The sequence below is a fragment of the Oncorhynchus kisutch genome, linkage group LG17, assembly GCF_002021735.2.
Source record: "Oncorhynchus kisutch isolate 150728-3 linkage group LG17, Okis_V2, whole genome shotgun sequence".
Taxonomy (NCBI): Eukaryota; Metazoa; Chordata; class Actinopteri; order Salmoniformes; family Salmonidae; genus Oncorhynchus; species Oncorhynchus kisutch.
This window is the reverse complement of record NC_034190.2, coordinates 43,183,939-43,208,555: the sequence shown is the minus strand read 5'-3', so window position 1 is coordinate 43,208,555 and position 24,617 is coordinate 43,183,939. Positions and strand designations below refer to the sequence as shown.

At 41.5% G+C, this 24,617-nt stretch overlaps 25 non-coding genes across 25 annotated transcripts; 12 read left to right on the top strand and 13 right to left on the bottom strand.

Annotated features, from left to right (window-relative positions):
• Window positions 1-7,108: 7,108 nt before the first annotated feature.
• Window positions 7,109-7,181, top strand: trnap-agg (transfer RNA proline (anticodon AGG)). The gene has a single exon. It is a non-coding gene; the product is annotated as a tRNA-Pro (tRNA).
• Window positions 7,182-7,467: 286 nt separating this feature from the next.
• On the bottom strand, window positions 7,468-7,539 carry trnag-ucc (transfer RNA glycine (anticodon UCC)). Its single transcript has one exon. It is a non-coding gene; the product is annotated as a tRNA-Gly (tRNA).
• Window positions 7,540-8,506: 967 nt separating this feature from the next.
• trnap-agg (transfer RNA proline (anticodon AGG)) lies at window positions 8,507-8,578 on the top strand. The gene has a single exon. It is a non-coding gene; the product is annotated as a tRNA-Pro (tRNA).
• A 286-nt stretch (window positions 8,579-8,864) lies between these two features.
• On the bottom strand, window positions 8,865-8,936 carry trnag-ucc (transfer RNA glycine (anticodon UCC)). The gene has a single exon. It is a non-coding gene; the product is annotated as a tRNA-Gly (tRNA).
• Window positions 8,937-9,903: 967 nt separating this feature from the next.
• Window positions 9,904-9,976, top strand: trnap-agg (transfer RNA proline (anticodon AGG)). The gene has a single exon. It is a non-coding gene; the product is annotated as a tRNA-Pro (tRNA).
• Window positions 9,977-10,262: 286 nt separating this feature from the next.
• Window positions 10,263-10,334, bottom strand: trnag-ucc (transfer RNA glycine (anticodon UCC)). Its single transcript has one exon. It is a non-coding gene; the product is annotated as a tRNA-Gly (tRNA).
• A 967-nt stretch (window positions 10,335-11,301) lies between these two features.
• Window positions 11,302-11,373, top strand: trnap-agg (transfer RNA proline (anticodon AGG)). The gene has a single exon. It is a non-coding gene; the product is annotated as a tRNA-Pro (tRNA).
• A 286-nt stretch (window positions 11,374-11,659) lies between these two features.
• trnag-ucc (transfer RNA glycine (anticodon UCC)) lies at window positions 11,660-11,731 on the bottom strand. The gene has a single exon. It is a non-coding gene; the product is annotated as a tRNA-Gly (tRNA).
• A 678-nt stretch (window positions 11,732-12,409) lies between these two features.
• Window positions 12,410-12,481, bottom strand: trnag-ucc (transfer RNA glycine (anticodon UCC)). Its single transcript has one exon. It is a non-coding gene; the product is annotated as a tRNA-Gly (tRNA).
• Window positions 12,482-13,471: 990 nt separating this feature from the next.
• Window positions 13,472-13,543, top strand: trnap-agg (transfer RNA proline (anticodon AGG)). Its single transcript has one exon. It is a non-coding gene; the product is annotated as a tRNA-Pro (tRNA).
• Window positions 13,544-13,829: 286 nt separating this feature from the next.
• trnag-ucc (transfer RNA glycine (anticodon UCC)) lies at window positions 13,830-13,901 on the bottom strand. Its single transcript has one exon. It is a non-coding gene; the product is annotated as a tRNA-Gly (tRNA).
• A 991-nt stretch (window positions 13,902-14,892) lies between these two features.
• On the top strand, window positions 14,893-14,964 carry trnap-agg (transfer RNA proline (anticodon AGG)). Its single transcript has one exon. It is a non-coding gene; the product is annotated as a tRNA-Pro (tRNA).
• A 286-nt stretch (window positions 14,965-15,250) lies between these two features.
• On the bottom strand, window positions 15,251-15,322 carry trnag-ucc (transfer RNA glycine (anticodon UCC)). The gene has a single exon. It is a non-coding gene; the product is annotated as a tRNA-Gly (tRNA).
• Window positions 15,323-16,313: 991 nt separating this feature from the next.
• On the top strand, window positions 16,314-16,385 carry trnap-agg (transfer RNA proline (anticodon AGG)). Its single transcript has one exon. It is a non-coding gene; the product is annotated as a tRNA-Pro (tRNA).
• A 286-nt stretch (window positions 16,386-16,671) lies between these two features.
• On the bottom strand, window positions 16,672-16,743 carry trnag-ucc (transfer RNA glycine (anticodon UCC)). Its single transcript has one exon. It is a non-coding gene; the product is annotated as a tRNA-Gly (tRNA).
• Window positions 16,744-17,734: 991 nt separating this feature from the next.
• trnap-agg (transfer RNA proline (anticodon AGG)) lies at window positions 17,735-17,806 on the top strand. The gene has a single exon. It is a non-coding gene; the product is annotated as a tRNA-Pro (tRNA).
• A 286-nt stretch (window positions 17,807-18,092) lies between these two features.
• Window positions 18,093-18,164, bottom strand: trnag-ucc (transfer RNA glycine (anticodon UCC)). The gene has a single exon. It is a non-coding gene; the product is annotated as a tRNA-Gly (tRNA).
• A 991-nt stretch (window positions 18,165-19,155) lies between these two features.
• Window positions 19,156-19,227, top strand: trnap-agg (transfer RNA proline (anticodon AGG)). Its single transcript has one exon. It is a non-coding gene; the product is annotated as a tRNA-Pro (tRNA).
• Window positions 19,228-19,513: 286 nt separating this feature from the next.
• trnag-ucc (transfer RNA glycine (anticodon UCC)) lies at window positions 19,514-19,585 on the bottom strand. The gene has a single exon. It is a non-coding gene; the product is annotated as a tRNA-Gly (tRNA).
• A 991-nt stretch (window positions 19,586-20,576) lies between these two features.
• Window positions 20,577-20,648, top strand: trnap-agg (transfer RNA proline (anticodon AGG)). Its single transcript has one exon. It is a non-coding gene; the product is annotated as a tRNA-Pro (tRNA).
• Window positions 20,649-20,934: 286 nt separating this feature from the next.
• Window positions 20,935-21,006, bottom strand: trnag-ucc (transfer RNA glycine (anticodon UCC)). Its single transcript has one exon. It is a non-coding gene; the product is annotated as a tRNA-Gly (tRNA).
• A 991-nt stretch (window positions 21,007-21,997) lies between these two features.
• On the top strand, window positions 21,998-22,069 carry trnap-agg (transfer RNA proline (anticodon AGG)). The gene has a single exon. It is a non-coding gene; the product is annotated as a tRNA-Pro (tRNA).
• Window positions 22,070-22,355: 286 nt separating this feature from the next.
• trnag-ucc (transfer RNA glycine (anticodon UCC)) lies at window positions 22,356-22,427 on the bottom strand. The gene has a single exon. It is a non-coding gene; the product is annotated as a tRNA-Gly (tRNA).
• Window positions 22,428-23,417: 990 nt separating this feature from the next.
• trnap-agg (transfer RNA proline (anticodon AGG)) lies at window positions 23,418-23,489 on the top strand. Its single transcript has one exon. It is a non-coding gene; the product is annotated as a tRNA-Pro (tRNA).
• Window positions 23,490-23,775: 286 nt separating this feature from the next.
• Window positions 23,776-23,847, bottom strand: trnag-ucc (transfer RNA glycine (anticodon UCC)). The gene has a single exon. It is a non-coding gene; the product is annotated as a tRNA-Gly (tRNA).
• Between the last annotated feature and the right edge of the window lie 770 nt (window positions 23,848-24,617).

Below are 24,617 nucleotides of genomic sequence, written 5' to 3'. Positions count from 1 at the left end.
CTGGTGAAGGGCTGTTCCCAAATACATGGACTTTCATCCTGCACTCAGTTATGTTGTCTTCATACCAGAGAAACCTTAAGTAATCTCTGTGATCCTCACGTACACCAAAACAGTAAAACATTTGTTGCACATCTGCCGTTAGTGCAATGCAATCCTTGCGGAAGCGTATTAGGACGCCCAAGAGTGTGGTGTTTAAGTCTTGACCACTGAGCAGGACGTCGTTAAGTGACACATCTTTACACTTAGCACTGGAGTCAAACACCTCTTATTTGTTCAGGTTTTTGTGGGTGGAAAACACCAAATATGGGCAGATACCAGCGTTCTTTGTCTCCATCTAGTGGCGGAGAAGGTTCGGCTCGGTCGTTATCCAGCATCTTTTGCATGAAGTCAATAAAATAATGCTTCATGTCATGCTTTTTGTCTAAACCTCTAACCTTCTAACAGGATGGCAGCACAGTACAAATCCCATGTCCAGGGTGAATACATTTTAATTCATGTATATCAGACATGTCACAGGCGTGTCAACTAAAATGTATATCACAGTCCAGATTGAAGAATTGGGTCAAATGGACAAAGTTCATATTCTGTAAGTCAGTGCTTTTTCCTGTAGTACTTTGTATGAATTTGAGTGGTTACATATAATCCATGTTCACAGAATGGCTGTGAGAGAGAGACTGTTGCTGTGCTCCCAGGTAAGGACCTTGCTTCCGGTAGCACTGAAGGCCCCAGTATTCAGTCAGACAGCTTGAAGAAGATGTGTGTCACCAGCCAGGCCAATGTCACGGCATGCAGTGGCCTGATAGGGAGGTGACAATAAATGCGTCATGTACCTTTCATTACCAAAGTCGTGTTAGCATTTACTGCACATGTTTCTGAACAATTCAATCTATTTGTTAGTGTCGTTGATATCTGAAGATTCACTTATTTCCAGGTCATACGCATTGACTGTAATACCTCTAGGGTACTTTGGTGAAATGACTGGTGTGCAACAGCTTTATTCCACGGCCCATATTCACAAAACGTCTTCAGGGTAGGAATATTGATCTAGGACCAGCTCTCCCTGTCAATGTAATCATGCACATTTGGAACACCTGCTCTTTCCATGAAATTGACCAGGTCAATCCAGGTAAAAGCTATAATCCATTTTTAATGTCACTCGCATATACTCCAGAATGTTATGAAGAGTGATCAGATGAATTGCAAAGTCCCTCTTTGCCATGCAAATGAACTGAATCCCCAAAAACATTTCCACTGCATTTCAGCCCTGCCACAAAAGGACCAGCTGACATCATGTCAGTGATTATCCCGTTAACACAGGTGTGAGTGTTGACGAGGACAAGGCTAGAGATCACTCTGTCATGCTGATTGAGTTCGAATAACAGACTGGAAGCTTCAAAAGGAGGGTGGTGCTTGGAACCATTGTTCTTCCTCTGTCAACCATCGTTACCTGCAAGGAAACACGTGCCGTAATCATTGTTTTACACAAAAAGGGCTTCACAGGCAAGGATATTGCTGCCAGTAAGATTGCGCCTAAATCAACCATTTATCAGATCATCAAGAATTTCAAGGAGAGCGGTTCAATTGTTGTGAAGAAGGCTTCGGGGCACCCAAGAAAGTCCAGCAAGCGCCAGGACCGTCTCCTAAAGTTGATTCAGATGCGGGATCGGGGCACCACCAGTACAGAGCTTGCTCAGGAATGGCAGCAGGCAGATGTGAGTGCATCTGCAAGCACAGTGAGACTTTAGGAGGTTGAACTGGTGTCAAGAAGGGCAGCAAATAAGCCACTTCTCTCTAGGAAAAACATCAGGGACAGATTGATATTCTGCAAAAGGTACAGGGATTGGACTGCTGAGGACTGGGGTAGTCATTTTCTCTGATGAATCCCCTTTCCGATTGTTTGGGCCATCTGGAAAAAAGCTTGTCTGGAGAAGACTGTGAGCGCTACGATCAGTCCTGTGTCATGCCAACAGTAAAGCATCCTCAGACCATTCATGTGTGGGTTTGCTTCTCAGCCAAGGGAGTGGGCTCACTCACAATTTTGCCTAAGAACACAGCCATGAATAAAGAAATGGTACAAACACATCCTCTGAGAGCAACTTCTCCCAACCATCCAGGAACAGTTTGGTGACGAACAATGCCTTTTCCAGCATGATGGAGCACCTTGCCATAAGGCAAAAGTGATAACTAATTGGCTCGGAGAACAAAACATTGATATTTTGGGTCCATGGCCAGTAAACTCCCCAGACCTTTATCCCATTGAGAACTTGTGGTCAAGCCTCAAGAGGCAGGTGGACAAACAAAAACCCACAAATTCTGACAAACTCCAAGCATTGATTATGCAAGAATGGGCTGTCATCAGTCAGGATGTGGTCCAGAAGTTAATTGACAGCATGCCAGGGCGGATTGCAGAGGTCTTGAAAAAGAAGGGTCAACACTGCAAATATTGACTCTGCATCAACTTCATGTAATTGTCAATTAAATCCTTTGACACTTTTGAAATGCTTGTAAATATACTTCAGTATTCCATAGTAACATCTGACAAAAATATCTGAAGACACTGAGGCAGCAGACTGAAAATTAATATTTGTGTCATTCTCAAAACTTATGGCCACGACTGTACATTGAAATGGATAATGTACCTGTAACTAAGGCTGTGGATGTTTTTAAATTATGTCAGCCAGGTTATTGTCATACAACTTTAGTTGTCAATGATAGAAACCTTAGAACGTCTTAGAAATCAAAACGTATATGGACTGCATGATGTGACTATACGCTATTGATGATTTGAGAAAGCCACAAAAAAAGCATGAGCTCTGTTCCTTGCTTCAGGCTGCACACACGGTTCTCTCATCAAGTGATCATCTGTTCACCCATCAGACTGTTCTCAATTGAATATTGGGCAGGAACGGGCAGGGGGAAAAAAGGCAACTTTCAAATGGGATTCCATATAAATATGTCTGGGCTTGTAAGAACACTTAATTCACCATTGGTCGAGAAGCACGCAGCATCTCGCTGCACAACAGGTGGTATCAAATGTTATTTATAACGTGCCAAATACAACTGGTGTAGACTTTACAGCAGTTAAATGCTTGCTTACAAACCTTTCCCAATGATTAAAAATAATAATAACAAATAAAATGGTAACTAACACGAGGAATAAAATAAAATACAATACAATACATAAGAATGGAGCAAAATACAGGGAATACCAGCTCTAGATCAATGTGCAGAGGTACTTGAGGTAGACATGTACAGGAAAGCAAGGTAAAGTGACTATGCATCCAGATAAATAATGAGAGTAAAACAAAGAACCAAGTTGTACACATCTGTATATCTAGACTTAGATGTAGCTTTCCCTGACTTAGTTGCCATACTGATTGATATATAAACAGCTGAATCTGTGCGTTTATCAAACAATGTAGTTCGTAATATGTGTTTCTCCTTCCGGTATGAAACTTCAATAGTGAATGACTCTCTACGCTGGCGCTTACTAAATGGGTTGGTCTTGCAACACATAAACATGACGTATTGCCGTTTACCTCAGCTCATTAGCTATCTACCCAGCTAGATTTCAAGACGATCAGTGCTCATTGGGTTAAAATACAGTCAATCAACGAAACAGCGGGGAATTCATTGGTGCACAATGATGTCATGACTTGTTGTCTTCAAATTGGTTTCTTTCAGTCAATACCTCCCGCGAAATGGACCATCAGGTTTGATTGTGTTACAAACAAACCAGTTGATTGCAGTGAAACCACAGACAAAATGAGAAAAAAAAATCCTGAAAATCCCATTGTAGGATTTTTAATGAATGTATTTGCAAATTATGGTGGAAAATAAGTATTTGGTCACCTACAAACAAGCAAGATTTCTAGCTTTCACAGACCTGTAAGAGGCTCCTCTGTCCTCTAGTCGTTACCTGTATTAAATGGCACCTGTTTGAAATTATCAGTATACAATATTTGATTTTCTGGATTTTTTTCCTAATTTTGTCTGTCATAGTTGAAGTGTTCCTATGATGAAAATTACAGGCCTCTCATCTTTTTAAGTGGGAGAACTTGCACAATTGGTGGCTGACTAAATACTTTTTTGCCCCACTGTATATATCGGTTTATTATACCCGTTGATACAGGGCTCATATGTGAAACTATTCGAACATTTTCTTTCACAGTGACACTGACTCCGAATGGCAGCCCCCCGGGCCAAGGTTTCCATCCCCCACTGAAGCTGGTTCATCCAGCTCCTGCCACAAGTGGTGTTCATCTGCCCAAATGTGTTTCTGCAGGCATGGATGTGCCTCAGGGCCAAAAGGGTCGCTGTGTTCTTTCCAAAATTAAGTCCCGAATCACCTGCGCCACATGCTTGGTGACCATCTGCTTTACAGCAGAAAGAGACTGCTATGGCACCTGGCATCAGCAGCACAATATTGTGTAGAGCTTTGGCAAAGTGGGTGGGGTTATATCCTTTCTGTTTGGCCCTGTCTGGGGGTCTCATCGGGTGGGGCCACAGTGTCTCCTGTTCCTCCTGTCTCAGCCTCCAGTATTTATGCTGCAGTAGTTTGTGTCGGGGGGCTAGGGTCAGTTTGTTATATCTGGAGTACTTCTTCTGTCTTATCCGGTGTCCTGTGTGAATTTAAGTATGCTCTTTCTAATTCTCTCTTACTCTCTCTCGGAGGACCTGAGCCCTAGGACCATGTGTCAGGACTACCTGGCATGATGACTCCTGGCTGTCCCCAGTCCACCTTGCCTTGCTGCTGTTCCAGTTTCAACTGTTCTGCCTGCGGCTATGGAACCCTAAACTGTTCATTTTTATTCTTGAGGTGCTGTCCTGTTGCACCCTCTACAACCACTGTGATATCCACCCGGCACAGCCAGAACAGGACTGGCCACCCCTCATAGCTTGGTTCCTCTCTAGGTTTCTTCCTAGGTTTTTGCCTTTCTAGGGAGTTATTCCTAGCCACCGTGCTTCTACACGCGCATTGCTTGCTGTTTGGGGTTTTAGGCTGGGGCTATATAAATAGATTTGGACTGAGGGTCTTCCAAATATTGAAAGTGTGTAAATAGTTACCCATGTTATTTTGTAAATGTGTATATATAGATTTTTCATATTTTTTAAATCAATAATTATTTTTTCCCCATTTATTTTTTATTTATTTTTCTCAATTTTTGGGGGGGGTGTGTGTTAGAATACCATTTTGGTATTTTGTATATAGTTATTTGTTTCAAAATGTATACCTTCACCAATTTGGCCACTTGGGTACATTTGGGCTACTTGTGTGGGACACCTGGGTGACTTCATGATAAATGTAGCACACTCATTTTGGAAGTTTGCACAAGTACTGGTGCCCTCTTATATTTTTCACTGAAATTTTCTCCATCATCCTATCTGAATGTTTGTTTTATCTTGTTCATTTTAAAGATGATATAAAAATAAAAAACGTATGTTTTGTATTGTTTTATCTAAACCAGATATATTGTGTTATTCTCCTACATTCAATTCACATTTACACAAACTTGAAAGTGTTTTCTTTCAAATGGTACCAAGAATATGCATATCCTTAGTTCTGTGCCTGAGCTACAGGCTATTAGATTTGGCTATGTCTTCAGGCGGAAATTGCACAAAGTAGGGGGGTAGCTGTAAGAGGATAATTATTAAAACATTCCCCAACCAGAAACTGTGGATTGATGGCAGCATTCCCGCAAAACTGAAAACGCAAACCACTGCTTTTAACCTCACTAGTGTAGGGGGCAGCATTCAGAATTTTGGATGAAAAGTGTGCCCAAAGTAACCTGCCTGCTACTCAGGCCCAGAAGCAAGGATATGCATATAATTTGGATAGAAAACATTTCCAAAACTGTTAAAATAATGTGAGTATAACAGAACTGAAATGGCAGGTGAAAACCTGAGGAAAATCCATCCAGGAAATAATTTTATTTTGAAATGCCTGTTTTTCCATTGAAAGCCTATCCACCATACACAGACTTATGACTCAGTTCACGATCTCTATTGTTTCCTCAACATGTGGCCATTGTTTCAGGCTTTTACTCTGAAAAATGAGGGAGAAACAGCACGTTCAATGAGAGGACAGTGGAAATTTCCAGACATGAGTCCAGTGTGTGACCGGGAGTGCACATTTTTTGTTTCTCCTCTTCTATTGACAGAGCTTTGTCCGGTTGAAATAAGATTGATTATTTATGACAAAAACAACATAAGGATTGATTATAAACATCATTTGACATGTTTCTACGAACTTTTATGGTACTTTTTAGATTTGTCTGTCTGTTGTGACCGCACTTTGTTCCAAAGTATTACTGAGCAGAACGCGCTAACAAAACAGAGGTTTTTGGATATGAAGAGGGACTTGATCGAACAAACAAACATTTATTGGGTAACTGGGAGTTTTGTGAGTGTAATCATATGAAGATCATCAAAGGTAAGTGATTAATTTTATCGCTATTTCTGACTTTTGTTACTAGTCTACTTGGCTGGTTACTGTTTAATGATTTGTCTGCTGGGTCATATGAATTTGTAGGTCAAACGGTTCGGAAGCTAGAGATGTTTTTGTGAGAAGACCGATTATAGGTATGTCTTATGGTTTGACAAAAACCAATCTAGGTCCACCATCTTTCACTGCAGATATGGAGGGGGAACATAAGCAGTTGTGGAGGATCGAGATGGATACGCTGAGTCTCAATCTCTCTAGTTGAAAACTGATCTATTAGAATGGGTATTTTCAACATTAATTTACTTTGATTCACGTACCTATACGTCATTTGACTCAAAATAAATGAGTTCCATTCTTTTTGAAGTCAAATTTTTTCATTTTCTCTTTAAAAAAATGAATTGATCTCATTTTGCACTTCATTCATTTGTAAAAACTCGTCATCAGTTTGCTGTCGCGACTGAAGAAGACAGAATGTGAAAGACACATGAGATGAACTACAGAAGATTTGAACTGAAGCATGGTCAAGAGTTTGGAAGACTGTTATGCTCACAAGTAAAGCACAAAACACTCACATGATGTTCAATCGTTCCAAGCATCGTGGACGCGTCAATCGATATCTTCACTGTCATTGCTGCAGAAAGCAAAAAAGAATTTTTGGCATAAGGCTCGTTGGTTTTAGGGGAATGATTCTCGCTTAGGGTGCGAGAGGTCCCGGGTTCAAATCCCGGATGAGCCCTTTTGCAGATCCTTGAACAAGATCAGACAGGCAGATCTTGGGCCACTGGTCGGAACACCAACTATCACCTCTTGGGCACAGGACAAGGTGGCTGAATGGATTTGACGATGGACTGCAAATCTATTTTGATATGCACTTGTTGGTTCAAAGTAGCACAACATTTATTATTTTAGATAACCTGCAGAATGTAGGAGCATTTCTGACTTGCACGAAAAACGATAATGATTCAAATGTAATACACTTGAAATGACATCCAGCCCCTAAAACAAATGAAGTCCTCATGATCTGCATTGGCCGGGAATCGAACCCGGGTCAACTGCTTGGAAGGCAGCTATGCTCACCACTATACCACCAATGCTATGTGCAGCTCATTAGCCACATGGAGACATCGACTCATATCTTGACCGTCATTTTTGTGAAAAGTGATCATTCTTTGACCAAACAGATCGTTGGTTTGGGTGTATGATTATGGCTTAGGTTGCGAGAGGTCCCTGGTTAAAAAATCTATAATTTGAATCACTACAGGTTACCTTCAGATTAGTCCTGTGACACTTGTGGGGAACGTAGGGCAAAACAGAGAACATTGCGGCAAGTGGGGTCACATTAGTTTGTAGCCCAAAGATTTTGGATTCTACAAACAGAAGTTGGCACATAGACGGTTCTGACTTCAGACGAGTCTCCTGACACTTGTGGGGGATGTAGAGAAGAATTGAGAATACCACCGTGTTCGTGAGTGTCTAGAGATGTTTTAGATGTTCGTGAGTGTCTAGAGATGTTTTTGTGAGAAGACCGATTATAGGTATGTCTTATGGTTTGACAAAAACCGATCTAGGTCCACCATCTTTCACTGCAGATATGGAGGGGTAACATAAGCAGTTGTGGAGGATCGAGACGGATACGCTGAGTCTCAATCTCTCTAGTTGAAAACTGATCTATTTGAATGGGTATTTTCAACATTAATTTACTTTGATTCACGTACCTTTACGTCATTTGACTCAAAATAAATGAGTTCCATTCTTTTTGAAGCCAAATTTTTTCATTTTCTCTTTAAAAAAATGAATTGATCTCATTTTGCACTTCATTCATTTGTAAAAACTCGTCATCAGTTTGCTGTCGCGACTGAAGAAGACAGAATGTGAAAGACACATGAGATGAACTACAGAAAATTTGAACTGAAGCATGGTCAAGAGTTTGGAAGACTGTTATGCTCACAAGTAAAGCACAAAACACTCACATGATGTTCAATCGTTCCAAGCATCGTGGACACGTCAATCGATATCTTCACTGTCATTGCTGCAGAAAGCAAAAAATAACTTTTGGCATAAGGCTCGTTGGTCTAGGGGTATGATTCTCGCTTAGGGTGTGAGAGGTCCCGGGTTCAAATCCCGGATGAGCCCTTTTGCAGATCCTTGAATAAGCTCAGACAGGCAGATCTTGGGCCACTGGTCGGAACACCAACTATCACCTCTTGGGCACAGGACAAGGTGCCTGAATGGATTTGACGATGGACTGCAAATCTATTTTGATATGCACTTGTTGGTTCAAAGTAGCACAACATTTATTATTTTAGATAACCTGCAGAATGTAGGAGCATTTCTGACTACCACGAACAACGATAATGATTCAAATGTAATACACTTGAAATGACATCCAGCCCCTAAAACAAATGAAGTCCTCATGATCTGCATTGGCTGGGAATCGAAGCCGGGTCAACTGCTTGGAAGGCAGCTATGCTCACCACTATACCACCAATGCTATGTGTAGCTCATTAGCCACATGGAGACATCGACTCATATCTTGACCATCATTTTTGTGGAAATTGATAATTCTTTCACCAAACAGATAGTTGGTTTGAGTGTATGATTATGGCTTAGGTTGCGAGAGGTCCCTGGTTAAAAAATCTATAATTTGAATCACTACAGGTTACCTTCAGATTAGTCCTGTGACACTTGTGGGGAACGTAGGGCAAAACAGAGAACATTGCGGCAAGTGGGGTCACATTAGTTTGTAGCCCAAAGATTTTGGATTCTACAAACAGAAGTTGGCACATAGACGGTTCTGACTTCAGACGAGTCTCCTGACACTTGTGGGGGATGTAGAGAAGAATTGAGAATACCACCGTGTTCGTGAGTGTCTAGAGATGTTTTAGATGTTCGTGAGTGTCTAGAGATGTTTTTGTGAGAAGACCGATTATAGGTATGTCTTATGGTTTGACAAAAACCGATCTAGGTCCACCATCTTTCACTGCAGATATGGAGGGGGAACATAAGCAGTTGTGGAGGATCGAGATGGATACGCTGAGTCTCAATCTCTCTAGTTGAAAACTGATCTATTAGAATGGGTATTTTCAACATTAATTTACTTTGATTCACGTACCTTTACGTCATTTGACTCAAAATAAATGAGTTCCATTCTTTTTGAAGTCAAATTTTTTCATTTTCTCTTTAAAAAAATGAATTGATCTCATTTTGCACTTCATTCATTTGTAAAAACTCGTCATCAGTTTGCTGTCGCGACTGAAGAAGACAGAATGTGAAAGACACATGAGATGAACTACAGAAGATTTGAACTGAAGCATGGTCAAGAGTTTGGAAGACTGTTATGCTCACAAGTAAAGCACAAAACACTCACATGATGTTCAATCGTTCCAAGCATCGTGGACGCGTCAATCGATATCTTCACTGTCATTGCTGCAGAAAGCAAAAAAGAATTTTTGGCATAAGGCTCGTTGGTTTTAGGGGAATGATTCTCGCTTAGGGTGCGAGAGGTCCCGGGTTCAAATCCCGGATGAGCCCTTTTGCAGATCCTTGAACAAGATCAGACAGGCAGATCTTGGGCCACTGGTCGGAACACCAACTATCACCTCTTGGGCACAGGACAAGGTGGCTGAATGGATTTGACGATGGACTGCAAATCTATATTGATATGCACTTGTTGGTTCAAAGTAGCACAACATTTATTATTTTAGATAACCTGCAGAATGTAGGAGCATTTCTGACTTGCACGAACAACGATAATGATTCAAATGTAATACACTTGAAATGACATCCAGCCCCTAAAACAAATGAAGTCCTCATGATCTGCATTGGCCGGGAATCGAACCCGGGTCAACTGCTTGGAAGGCAGCTATGCTCACCACTATACCACCAATGCTATGTGCAGCTCATTAGCCACATGGAGACATCGACTCATATCTTGACCGTAATTTTTGTGAAAAGTGATCATTCTTTGACCAAACAGATCGTTGGTTTGGGTGTATGATTATGGCTTAGGTTGCGAGAGGTCCCTGGTTAAAAAATCTATAATTTGAATCACTACAGGTTACCTTCAGATTAGTCCTGTGACACTTGTGGGGAACGTAGGGCAAAACAGAGAACATTGCGGCAAGTGGGGTCACATTAGTTTGTAGCCCAAAGATTTTGGATTCTACAAACAGAAGTTGGCACATAGACGGTTCTGACTTCAGACGAGTCTCCTGACACTTGTGGGGGATGTAGAGAAGAATTGAGAATACCACCGTGTTCGTGAGTGTCTAGAGATGTTTTAGATGTTCGTGAGTGTCTAGAGATGTTTTTGTGAGAAGACCGATTATAGGTATGTCTTATGGTTTGACAAAAACCGATCTAGGTCCACCATCTTTCACTGCAGATATGGAGGGGTAACATAAGCAGTTGTGGAGGATCGAGACGGATACGCTGAGTCTCAATCTCTCTAGTTGAAAACTGATCTATTTGAATGGGTATTTTCAACATTAATTTACTTTGATTCACGTACCTTTACGTCATTTGACTCAAAATAAATGAGTTCCATTCTTTTTGAAGCCAAATTTTTTCATTTTCTCTTTAAAAAAATGAATTGATCTCATTTTGCACTTCATTCATTTGTAAAAACTCGTCATCAGTTTGCTGTCGCGACTGAAGAAGACAGAATGTGAAAGACACATGAGATGAACTACAGAAGATTTGAACTGAAGCATGGTCAAGAGTTTGGAAGACTGTTATGCTCACAAGTAAAGCACAAAACACTCACATGATGTTCAATCGTTCCAAGCATCGTGGACACGTCAATCGATATCTTCACTGTCATTGCTGCAGAAAGCAAAAAATAACTTTTGGCATAAGGCTCGTTGGTCTAGGGGTATGATTCTCGCTTAGGGTGCGAGAGGTCCCGGGTTCAAATCCCGGATGAGCCCTTTTGCAGATCCTTGAACAAGCTCAGACAGGCAGATCTTGGGCCACTGGTCGGAACACCAACTATCACCTCTTGGGCACAGGACAAGGTGCCTGAATGGATTTGACGATGGACTGCAAATCTATTTTGATATGCACTTGTTGGTTCAAAGTAGCACAACATTTATTATTTTAGATAACCTGCAGAATGTAGGAGCATTTCTGACTTCCACGAACAACGATAATGATTCAAATGTAATACACTTGAAATGACATCCAGCCCATAAAACAAATGAAGTCCTCATGATCTGCATTGGCCGGGAATCGAAGCCGGGTCAACTGCTTGGAAGGAAGCTATGCTCACCACTATACCACCAATGCTATGTGCAGCTCATTAGCCACATGGAGACATCGACTCATATCTTGACCGTCATTTTTGTGGAAAGTGATAATTCTTTGACCAAACAGATCGTTGGTTTGGGTGTATGATTATGGCTTAGGTTTGAGAGGTCCCTGGTTAAAAAATCTATAATTTGAATCACTACAGGTTACCTTCAGATTAGTCCCGTGACACTTGTGGGGAACGTAGGGCAAAACAGAGAACATTGCGACAAGTGGGGTCACATTAGTTTGTAGCCCAAAGATTTTGGATTCTACAAACAGAAGTTGGCACATAGACGGTTCTGACTTCAGACGAGTCTCCTGACACTTGTGGGGGATGTAGAGAAGAATTAAGAATACCACCGTGTTCGTGAGTGTCTCCCCTTTCCAGAGAGTGGTCATATGAATTTGTAGGTCAAACGGTTCGGAAGCTAGAGATGTTTTTGTGAGAAGACCGATTATAGGTATGTCTTATGGTTTGACAAAAACCGATTTGACGATGTACTGCAAATCTTTTTTGATATGCACTTGTTGGTTCAAAGTAGCACAACATTTATTATTTTAGATAACCTGCAGAATGTAGGAGCATTTCTGACTTCCACGAACAACGATAATGATTCAAATGTAATACACTTGAAATGACATCCAGCCCCTAAAACAAATGAAGTCCTCATGATCTGCATTGGCCGGGAATCGAACCCGGGTCAACTGCTTGGAAGGCAGCTATGCTCACCACTATACCACCAATGCTATGTGCAGCTCCTTAGCCACATGGAGACATCGACTCATATCTTGACCGTCATTTTTGTGGAAAGTTATAATTCTTTGACCAAACAGATCGTTGGTTTGGGTGTATGATTATGGCTTAGGTTTGAGAGGTCCCTGGTTAAAAAATCTATAATTTGAATCACTACAGGTTACCTTCAGATTAGTCCTGTGACACTTGTGGGGAACGTAGGGCAAAACAGAGAACATTGCGGCAAGTGGGGTCACATTAGTTTGTAGCCCAAAGATTTTGGATTCTACAAACAGAAGTTGGCACATAGACGGTTCTGACTTCAGACGAGTCTCCTGACACTTGTGGGGGATGTAGAGAAAAATTGAGAATACCACCGTGTTCGTGAGGGTCTCCCCTTTCCAGAGAGTGGTCATATGAATTTGTAGGTCAAACGGTTCGGAAGCTAGAGATGTTTTTGTGAGAAGACCGATTATAGGTATGTCTTATGGTTTGACAAAAACCGATCTAGGTCCACCATCTTTCACTGCAGATATGGAGGGGTAACATAAGCAGTTGTGGAGGATCGAGACGGATACGCTGAGTCTCAATCTCTCTAGTTGAAAACGGATCTATTTGAATGGGTATTTTCAACATTAATTTACTTTGATTCACGTACCTTTACGTCATTTGACTCAAAATAAATGAGTTCCATTCTTTTTGAAGTCAAATTTTTTCATTTTCTCTTTAAAAAAATGAATTGATCTCATTTTGCACTTCATTCATTTGTAAAAACTCGTCATCAGTTTGCTGTCGCGACTGAAGAAGACAGAATGTGAAAGACACATGAGATGAACTACAGAAGATTTGAACTGAAGCATGGTCAAGAGTTTGGAAGACTGTTATGCTCACAAGTAAAGCACAAAACACTCACATGATGTTCAATCGTTCCAAGCATCGTGGACACGTCAATCGATATCTTCACTGTCATTGCTGCAGAAAGCAAAAAATAACTTTTGGCATAAGGCTCGTTGGTCTAGGGGTATGATTCTCGCTTAGGGTGCGAGAGGTCCCGGGTTCAAATCCCGGATGAGCCCTTTTGCAGATCCTTGAACAAGCTCAGACAGGCAGATCTTGGGCCACTGGTCGGAACACCAACTATCACCTCTTGGGCACAGGACAAGGGGGCTGAATGGATTTGACGATGGACTGCAAATCTATTTTGATATGCACTTGTTGGTTCAAAGTAGCACAACATTTATTATTTTAGATAACCTGCAGAATGTAGGAGCATTTCTGACTTCCACGAACAACGATAATGATTCAAATGTAATACACTTGAAATGACATCCAGCCCCTAAAACAAATGAAGTCCTCATGATCTGCATTGGCCGGGAATCGAACCCGGGTCAACTGCTTGGAAGGCAGCTATGCTCACCACTATACCACCAATGCTATGTGCAGCTCATTAGCCACATGGAGACATCGACTCATATCTTGACCGTCATTTTTGTGGAAAGTGATAATTCTTTCACCAAACAGATCGTTGGTTTGAGTGTATGATTATGGCTTAGGTTGCGAGAGGTCCCTGGTTAAAAAATCTATAATTTGAATCACTACAGGTTACCTTCAGATTAGTCCCGTGACACTTGTGGGGAACGTAGGGCAAAACAGAGAACATTGCGACAAGTGGGGTCACATTAGTTTGTAGCCCAAAGATTTTGGATTCTACAAACAGAAGTTGGCACATAGACGGTTCTGACTTCAGACGAGTCTCCTGACACTTGTGGGGGATGTAGAGAAAAATTGAGAATACCACCGTGTTCGTGAGGGTCTCCCCTTTCCAGAGAGTGGTCATATGAATTTGTAGGTCAAACGGTTCGGAAGCTAGAGATGTTTTTGTGAGAAGACCGATTATAGGTATGTCTTATGGTTTGACAAAGACCGATCTAGGTCCACCATCTTTCACTGCAGATATGGAGGGGTAACATAAGCAGTTGTGGAGGATCGAGACGGATACGCTGAGTCTCAATCTCTCTAGTTGAAAACGGATCTATTTGAATGGGTATTTTCAACATTAATTTACTTTGATTCACGTACCTTTACGTCATTTGACTCAAAATAAATGAGTTCCATTCTTTTTGAAGTCAAATTTTTTCATTTTCTCTTTAAAAAAATGAATTGATCTCATTTTGCACTTCATTCATTTGTAAAAACTCGTCATCAGTTTGCTGTCGCGACTGAAGAAGACAGAATGTGAAAGACACATGAGATGAACTACAGAAGATTTGAACTGAAGCATGGTCAAGAGTTTGGAAGACTGTTATGCTCACAAGTAAAGCACAAAACACTCACATGATGTTCAATCGTTCCAAGCATCGTGGACACGTCAATCGATATCTTCACTGTCATTGCTGCAGAAAGCAAAAAATAACTTTTGGCATAAGGCTCGTTGGTCTAGGGGTATGATTCTCGCTTAGGGTGCGAGAGGTCCCGGGTTCAAATCCCGGATGAGCCCTTTTGCAGATCCTTGAACAAGCTCAGACAGGCAGATCTTGGGCCACTGGTCGGAACACCAACTATCACCTCTTGGGCACAGGACAAGGGGGCTGAATGGATTTGACGATGGACTGCAAATCTATTTTGATATGCACTTGTTGGTTCAAAGTAGCACAACATTTATTATTTTAGATAACCTGCAGAATGTAGGAGCATTTCTGACTTCCACGAACAACGATAATGATTCAAATGTAATACACTTGAAATGACATCCAGCCCCTAAAACAAATGAAGTCCTCATGATCTGCATTGGCCGGGAATCGAACCCGGGTCAACTGCTTGGAAGGCAGCTATGCTCACCACTATACCACCAATGCTATGTGCAGCTCATTAGCCACATGGAGACATCGACTCATATCTTGACCGTCATTTTTGTGGAAAGTGATAATTCTTTCACCAAACAGATCGTTGGTTTGAGTGTATGATTATGGCTTAGGTTGCGAGAGGTCCCTGGTTAAAAAATCTATAATTTGAATCACTACAGGTTACCTTCAGATTAGTCCCGTGACACTTGTGGGGAACGTAGGGCAAAACAGAGAACATTGCGACAAGTGGGGTCACATTAGTTTGTAGCCCAAAGATTTTGGATTCTACAAACAGAAGTTGGCACATAGACGGTTCTGACTTCAGACGAGTCTCCTGACACTTGTGGGGGATGTAGAGAAAAATTGAGAACACCACCGTGTTCGTGAGGGTCTCCCCTTTCCAGAGAGTGGTCATATGAATTTGTAGGTCAAACGGTTCGGAAGCTAGAGATGTTTTTGTGAGAAGACCGATTATAGGTATGTCTTATGGTTTGACAAAGACCGATCTAGGTCCACCATCTTTCACTGCAGATATGGAGGGGTAACATAAGCAGTTGTGGAGGATCGAGACGGATACGCTGAGTCTCAATCTCTCTAGTTGAAAACGGATCTATTTGAATGGGTATTTTCAACATTAATTTACTTTGATTCACGTACCTTTACGTCATTTGACTCAAAATAAATGAGTTCCATTCTTTTTGAAGTCAAATTTTTTCATTTTCTCTTTAAAAAAATGAATTGATCTCATTTTGCACTTCATTCATTTGTAAAAACTCGTCATCAGTTTGCTGTCGCGACTGAAGAAGACAGAATGTGAAAGACACATGAGATGAACTACAGAAGATTTGAACTGAAGCATGGTCAAGAGTTTGGAAGACTGTTATGCTCACAAGTAAAGCACAAAACACTCACATGATGTTCAATCGTTCCAAGCATCGTGGACACGTCAATCGATATCTTCACTGTCATTGCTGCAGAAAGCAAAAAATAACTTTTGGCATAAGGCTCGTTGGTCTAGGGGTATGATTCTCGCTTAGGGTGCGAGAGGTCCCGGGTTCAAATCCCGGATGAGCCCTTTTGCAGATCCTTGAACAAGCTCAGACAGGCAGATCTTGGGCCACTGGTCGGAACACCAACTATCACCTCTTGGGCACAGGACAAGGGGGCTGAATGGATTTGACGATGGACTGCAAATCTATTTTGATATGCACTTGTTGGTTCAAAGTAGCACAACATTTATTATTTTAGATAACCTGCAGAATGTAGGAGCATTTCTGACTTCCACGAACAACGATAATGATTCAAATGTAATACACTTGAAATGACATCCAGCCCCTAAAACAAATGAAGTCCTCATGATCTGCATTGGCCGGGAATCGAACCCGGGTCAACTGCTTGGAAGGCAGCTATGCTCACCACTATACCACCAATGCTATGTGCAGCTCATTAGCCACATGGAGACATCGACTCATATCTTGACCGTCATTTTTGTGGAAAGTGATAATTCTTTCACCAAACAGATCGTTGGTTTGAGTGTATGATTATGGCTTAGGTTGCGAGAGGTCCCTGGTTAAAAAATCTATAATTTGAATCACTACAGGTTACCTTCAGATTAGTCCCGTGACACTTGTGGGGAACGTAGGGCAAAACAGAGAACATTGCGACAAGTGGGGTCACATTAGTTTGTAGCCCAAAGATTTTGGATTCTACAAACAGAAGTTGGCACATAGACGGTTCTGACTTCAGACGAGTCTCCTGACACTTGTGGGGGATGTAGAGAAAAATTGAGAACACCACCGTGTTCGTGAGGGTCTCCCCTTTCCAGAGAGTGGTCATATGAATTTGTAGGTCAAACGGTTCGGAAGCTAGAGATGTTTTTGTGAGAAGACCGATTATAGGTATGTCTTATGGTTTGACAAAGACCGATCTAGGTCCACCATCTTTCACTGCAGATATGGAGGGGTAACATAAGCAGTTGTGGAGGATCGAGACGGATACGCTGAGTCTCAATCTCTCTAGTTGAAAACGGATCTATTTGAATGGGTATTTTCAACATTAATTTACTTTGATTCACGTACCTTTACGTCATTTGACTCAAAATAAATGAGTTCCATTCTTTTTGAAGTCAAATTTTTTCATTTTCTCTTTAAAAAAATGAATTGATCTCATTTTGCACTTCATTCATTTGTAAAAACTCGTCATCAGTTTGCTGTCGCGACTGAAGAAGACAGAATGTGAAAGACACATGAGATGAACTACAGAAGATTTGAACTGAAGCATGGTCAAGAGTTTGGAAGACTGTTATGCTCACAAGTAAAGCACAAAACACTCACATGATGTTCAATCGTTCCAAGCATCGTGGACACGTCAATCGATATCTTCACTGTCATTGCTGCAGAAAGCAAAAAATAACTTTTGGCATAAGGCTCGTTGGTCTAGGGGTATGATTCTCGCTTAGGGTGCGAGAGGTCCCGGGTTCAAATCCCGGATGAGCCCTTTTGCAGATCCTTGAACAAGCTCAGACAGGCAGATCTTGGGCCACTGGTCGGAACACCAACTATCACCTCTTGGGCACAGGACAAGGGGGCTGAATGGATTTGACGATGGACTGCAAATCTATTTTGATATGCACTTGTTGGTTCAAAGTAGCACAACATTTATTATTTTAGATAACCTGCAGAATGTAGGAGCATTTCTGACTTCCACGAACAACGATAATGATTCAAATGTAATACACTTGAAATGACATCCAGCCCCTAAAACAAATGAAGTCCTCATGATCTGCATTGGCCGGGAATCGAACCCGGGTCAACTGCTTGGAAGGCAGCTATGCTCACCACTATACCACCAATGCTATGTGCAGCTCATTAGCCACATGGAGACATCGACTCATATCTTGACCGTCATTTTTGTGGAAAGTGATAATTCTTTCACCAAACAGATCGTTGGTTTGAGTGTATGATTATGGCTTAGGTTGCGAGAGGTCCCTGGTTAAAAAATCTATAATTTGAATCACTACAGGTTACCTTCAGATTAGTCCCGTGACACTTGTGGGGAACGTAGGGCAAAACAGAGAACATTGCGACAAGTGGGGTCACATTAGTTTGTAGCCCAAAGATTTTGGATTCTACAAACAGAAGTTGGCACATAGACGGTTCTGACTTCAGACGAGTCTCCTGACACTTGTGGGGGATGTAGAGAAAAATTGAGAACACCACCGTGTTCGTGAGGGTCTCCCCTTTCCAGAGAGTGGTCATATGAATTTGTAGGTCAAACGGTTCGGAAGCTAGAGATGTTTTTGTGAGAAGACCGATTATAGGTATGTCTTATGGTTTGACAAAAACCGATCTAGGTCCACCATCTTTCACTGCAGATATGGAGGGGTAACATAAGCAGTTGTGGAGGATCGAGACGGATACGCTGAGTCTCAATCTCTCTAGTTGAAAACGGATCTATTTGAATGGGTATTTTCAACATTAATTTACTTTGATTCACGTACCTTTACGTCATTTGACTCAAAATAAATGAGTTCCATTCTTTTTGAAGTCAAATTTTTTCATTTTCTCTTTAAAAAAATGAATTGATCTCATTTTGCACTTCATTCATTTGTAAAAACTCGTCATCAGTTTGCTGTCGCGACTGAAGAAGACAGAATGTGAAAGACACATGAGATGAACTACAGAAGATTTGAACTGAAGCATGGTCAAGAGTTTGGAAGACTGTTATGCTCACAAGTAAAGCACAAAACACTCACATGATGTTCAATCGTTCCAAGCATCGTGGACACGTCAATCGATATCTTCACTGTCATTGCTGCAGAAAGCAAAAAATAACTTTTGGCATAAGGCTCGTTGGTCTAGGGGTATGATTCTCGCTTAGGGTGCGAGAGGTCCCGGGTTCAAATCCCGGATGAGCCCTTTTGCAGATCCTTGAACAAGCTCAGACAGGCAGATCTTGGGCCACTGGTCGGAACACCAACTATCACCTCTTGGGCACAGGACAAGGGGGCTGAATGGATTTGACGATGGACTGCAAATCTATTTTGATATGCACTTGTTGGTTCAAAGTAGCACAACATTTATTATTTTAGATAACCTGCAGAATGTAGGAGCATTTCTGACTTCCACGAACAACGATAATGATTCAAATGTAATACACTTGAAATGACATCCAGCCCCTAAAACAAATGAAGTCCTCATGATCTGCATTGGCCGGGAATCGAACCCGGGTCAACTGCTTGGAAGGCAGCTATGCTCACCACTATACCACCAATGCTATGTGCAGCTCATTAGCCACATGGAGACATCGACTCATATCTTGACCGTCATTTTTGTGGAAAGTGATAATTCTTTCACCAAACAGATCGTTGGTTTGAGTGTATGATTATGGCTTAGGTTGCGAGAGGTCCCTGGTTAAAAAATCTATAATTTGAATCACTACAGGTTACCTTCAGATTAGTCCCGTGACACTTGTGGGGAACGTAGGGCAAAACAGAGAACATTGCGACAAGTGGGGTCACATTAGTTTGTAGCCCAAAGATTTTGGATTCTACAAACAGAAGTTGGCACATAGACGGTTCTGACTTCAGACGAGTCTCCTGACACTTGTGGGGGATGTAGAGAAAAATTGAGAACACCACCGTGTTCGTGAGGGTCTCCCCTTTCCAGAGAGTGGTCATATGAATTTGTAGGTCAAACGGTTCGGAAGCTAGAGATGTTTTTGTGAGAAGACCGATTATAGGTATGTCTTATGGTTTGACAAAAACCGATCTAGGTCCACCATCTTTCACTGCAGATATGGAGGGGTAACATAAGCAGTTGTGGAGGATCGAGACGGATACGCTGAGTCTCAATCTCTCTAGTTGAAAACGGATCTATTTGAATGGGTATTTTCAACATTAATTTACTTTGATTCACGTACCTTTACGTCATTTGACTCAAAATAAATGAGTTCCATTCTTTTTGAAGTCAAATTTTTTCATTTTCTCTTTAAAAAAATGAATTGATCTCATTTTGCACTTCATTCATTTGTAAAAACTCGTCATCAGTTTGCTGTCGCGACTGAAGAAGACAGAATGTGAAAGACACATGAGATGAACTACAGAAGATTTGAACTGAAGCATGGTCAAGAGTTTGGAAGACTGTTATGCTCACAAGTAAAGCACAAAACACTCACATGATGTTCAATCGTTCCAAGCATCGTGGACACGTCAATCGATATCTTCACTGTCATTGCTGCAGAAAGCAAAAAATAACTTTTGGCATAAGGCTCGTTGGTCTAGGGGTATGATTCTCGCTTAGGGTGCGAGAGGTCCCGGGTTCAAATCCCGGATGAGCCCTTTTGCAGATCCTTGAACAAGCTCAGACAGGCAGATCTTGGGCCACTGGTCGGAACACCAACTATCACCTCTTGGGCACAGGACAAGGGGGCTGAATGGATTTGACGATGGACTGCAAATCTATTTTGATATGCACTTGTTGGTTCAAAGTAGCACAACATTTATTATTTTAGATAACCTGCAGAATGTAGGAGCATTTCTGACTTCCACGAACAACGATAATGATTCAAATGTAATACACTTGAAATGACATCCAGCCCCTAAAACAAATGAAGTCCTCATGATCTGCATTGGCCGGGAATCGAACCCGGGTCAACTGCTTGGAAGGCAGCTATGCTCACCACTATACCACCAATGCTATGTGCAGCTCATTAGCCACATGGAGACATCGACTCATATCTTGACCGTCATTTTTGTGGAAAGTGATAATTCTTTCACCAAACAGATCGTTGGTTTGAGTGTATGATTATGGCTTAGGTTGCGAGAGGTCCCTGGTTAAAAAATCTATAATTTGAATCACTACAGGTTACCTTCAGATTAGTCCCGTGACACTTGTGGGGAACGTAGGGCAAAACAGAGAACATTGCGACAAGTGGGGTCACATTAGTTTGTAGCCCAAAGATTTTGGATTCTACAAACAGAAGTTGGCACATAGACGGTTCTGACTTCAGACGAGTCTCCTGACACTTGTGGGGGATGTAGAGAAAAATTGAGAACACCACCGTGTTCGTGAGGGTCTCCCCTTTCCAGAGAGTGGTCATATGAATTTGTAGGTCAAACGGTTCGGAAGCTAGAGATGTTTTTGTGAGAAGACCGATTATAGGTATGTCTTATGGTTTGACAAAAACCGATCTAGGTCCACCATCTTTCACTGCAGATATGGAGGGGTAACATAAGCAGTTGTGGAGGATCGAGACGGATACGCTGAGTCTCAATCTCTCTAGTTGAAAACGGATCTATTTGAATGGGTATTTTCAACATTAATTTACTTTGATTCACGTACCTTTACGTCATTTGACTCAAAATAAATGAGTTCCATTCTTTTTGAAGTCAAATTTTTTCATTTTCTCTTTAAAAAAATGAATTGATCTCATTTTGCACTTCATTCATTTGTAAAAACTCGTCATCAGTTTGCTGTCGCGACTGAAGAAGACAGAATGTGAAAGACACATGAGATGAACTACAGAAGATTTGAACTGAAGCATGGTCAAGAGTTTGGAAGACTGTTATGCTCACAAGTAAAGCACAAAACACTCACATGATGTTCAATCGTTCCAAGCATCGTGGACACGTCAATCGATATCTTCACTGTCATTGCTGCAGAAAGCAAAAAATAACTTTTGGCATAAGGCTCGTTGGTCTAGGGGTATGATTCTCGCTTAGGGTGCGAGAGGTCCCGGGTTCAAATCCCGGATGAGCCCTTTTGCAGATCCTTGAACAAGCTCAGACAGGCAGATCTTGGGCCACTGGTCGGAACACCAACTATCACCTCTTGGGCACAGGACAAGGGGGCTGAATGGATTTGACGATGGACTGCAAATCTATTTTGATATGCACTTGTTGGTTCAAAGTAGCACAACATTTATTATTTTAGATAACCTGCAGAATGTAGGAGCATTTCTGACTTCCACGAACAACGATAATGATTCAAATGTAATACACTTGAAATGACATCCAGCCCCTAAAACAAATGAAGTCCTCATGATCTGCATTGGCCGGGAATCGAACCCGGGTCAACTGCTTGGAAGGCAGCTATGCTCACCACTATACCACCAATGCTATGTGCAGCTCATTAGCCACATGGAGACATCGACTCATATCTTGACCGTCATTTTTGTGGAAAGTGATAATTCTTTCACCAAACAGATCGTTGGTTTGAGTGTATGATTATGGCTTAGGTTGCGAGAGGTCCCTGGTTAAAAAATCTATAATTTGAATCACTACAGGTTACCTTCAGATTAGTCCCGTGACACTTGTGGGGAACGTAGGGCAAAACAGAGAACATTGCGACAAGTGGGGTCACATTAGTTTGTAGCCCAAAGATTTTGGATTCTACAAACAGAAGTTGGCACATAGACGGTTCTGACTTCAGACGAGTCTCCTGACACTTGTGGGGGATGTAGAGAAAAATTGAGAACACCACCGTGTTCGTGAGGGTCTCCCCTTTCCAGAGAGTGGTCATATGAATTTGTAGGTCAAACGGTTCGGAAGCTAGAGATGTTTTTGTGAGAAGACCGATTATAGGTATGTCTTATGGTTTGACAAAACCGATCTAGGTCCACCATCTTTCACTGCAGATATGGAGGGGTAACATAAGCAGTTGTGGAGGATCGAGACGGATACGCTGAGTCTCAATCTCTCTAGTTGAAAACGGATCTATTTGAATGGGTATTTTCAACATTAATTTACTTTGATTCACGTACCTTTACGTCATTTGACTCAAAATAAATGAGTTCCATTCTTTTTGAAGTCAAATTTTTTCATTTTCTCTTTAAAAAAATGAATTGATCTCATTTTGCACTTCATTCATTTGTAAAAACTCGTCATCAGTTTGCTGTCGCGACTGAAGAAGACAGAATGTGAAAGACACATGAGATGAACTACAGAAGATTTGAACTGAAGCATGGTCAAGAGTTTGGAAGACTGTTATGCTCACAAGTAAAGCACAAAACACTCACATGATGTTCAATCGTTCCAAGCATCGTGGACACGTCAATCGATATCTTCACTGTCATTGCTGCAGAAAGCAAAAAATAACTTTTGGCATAAGGCTCGTTGGTCTAGGGGTATGATTCTCGCTTAGGGTGCGAGAGGTCCCGGGTTCAAATCCCGGATGAGCCCTTTTGCAGATCCTTGAACAAGCTCAGACAGGCAGATCTTGGGCCACTGGTCGGAACACCAACTATCACCTCTTGGGCACAGGACAAGGGGGCTGAATGGATTTGACGATGGACTGCAAATCTATTTTGATATGCACTTGTTGGTTCAAAGTAGCACAACATTTATTATTTTAGATAACCTGCAGAATGTAGGAGCATTTCTGACTTCCACGAACAACGATAATGATTCAAATGTAATACACTTGAAATGACATCCAGCCCCTAAAACAAATGAAGTCCTCATGATCTGCATTGGCCGGGAATCGAACCCGGGTCAACTGCTTGGAAGGCAGCTATGCTCACCACTATACCACCAATGCTATGTGCAGCTCATTAGCCACATGGAGACATCGACTCATATCTTGACCGTCATTTTTGTGGAAAGTGATAATTCTTTCACCAAACAGATCGTTGGTTTGAGTGTATGATTATGGCTTAGGTTGCGAGAGGTCCCTGGTTAAAAAATCTATAATTTGAATCACTACAGGTTACCTTCAGATTAGTCCCGTGACACTTGTGGGGAACGTAGGGCAAAACAGAGAACATTGCGACAAGTGGGGTCACATTAGTTTGTAGCCCAAAGATTTTGGATTCTACAAACAGAAGTTGGCACATAGACGGTTCTGACTTCAGACGAGTCTCCTGACACTTGTGGGGGATGTAGAGAAAAATTGAGAACACCACCGTGTTCGTGAGGGTCTCCCCTTTCCAGAGAGTGGTCATATGAATTTGTAGGTCAAACGGTTCGGAAGCTAGAGATGTTTTTGTGAGAAGACCGATTATAGGTATGTCTTATGGTTTGACAAAAACCGATCTAGGTCCACCATCTTTCACTGCAGATATGGAGGGGTAACATAAGCAGTTGTGGAGGATCGAGACGGATACGCTGAGTCTCAATCTCTCTAGTTGAAAACGGATCTATTTGAATGGGTATTTTCAACATTAATTTACTTTGATTCACGTACCTTTACGTCATTTGACTCAAAATAAATGAGTTCCATTCTTTTTGAAGTCAAATTTTTTCATTTTCTCTTTAAAAAAATGAATTGATCTCATTTTGCACTTCATTCATTTGTAAAAACTCGTCATC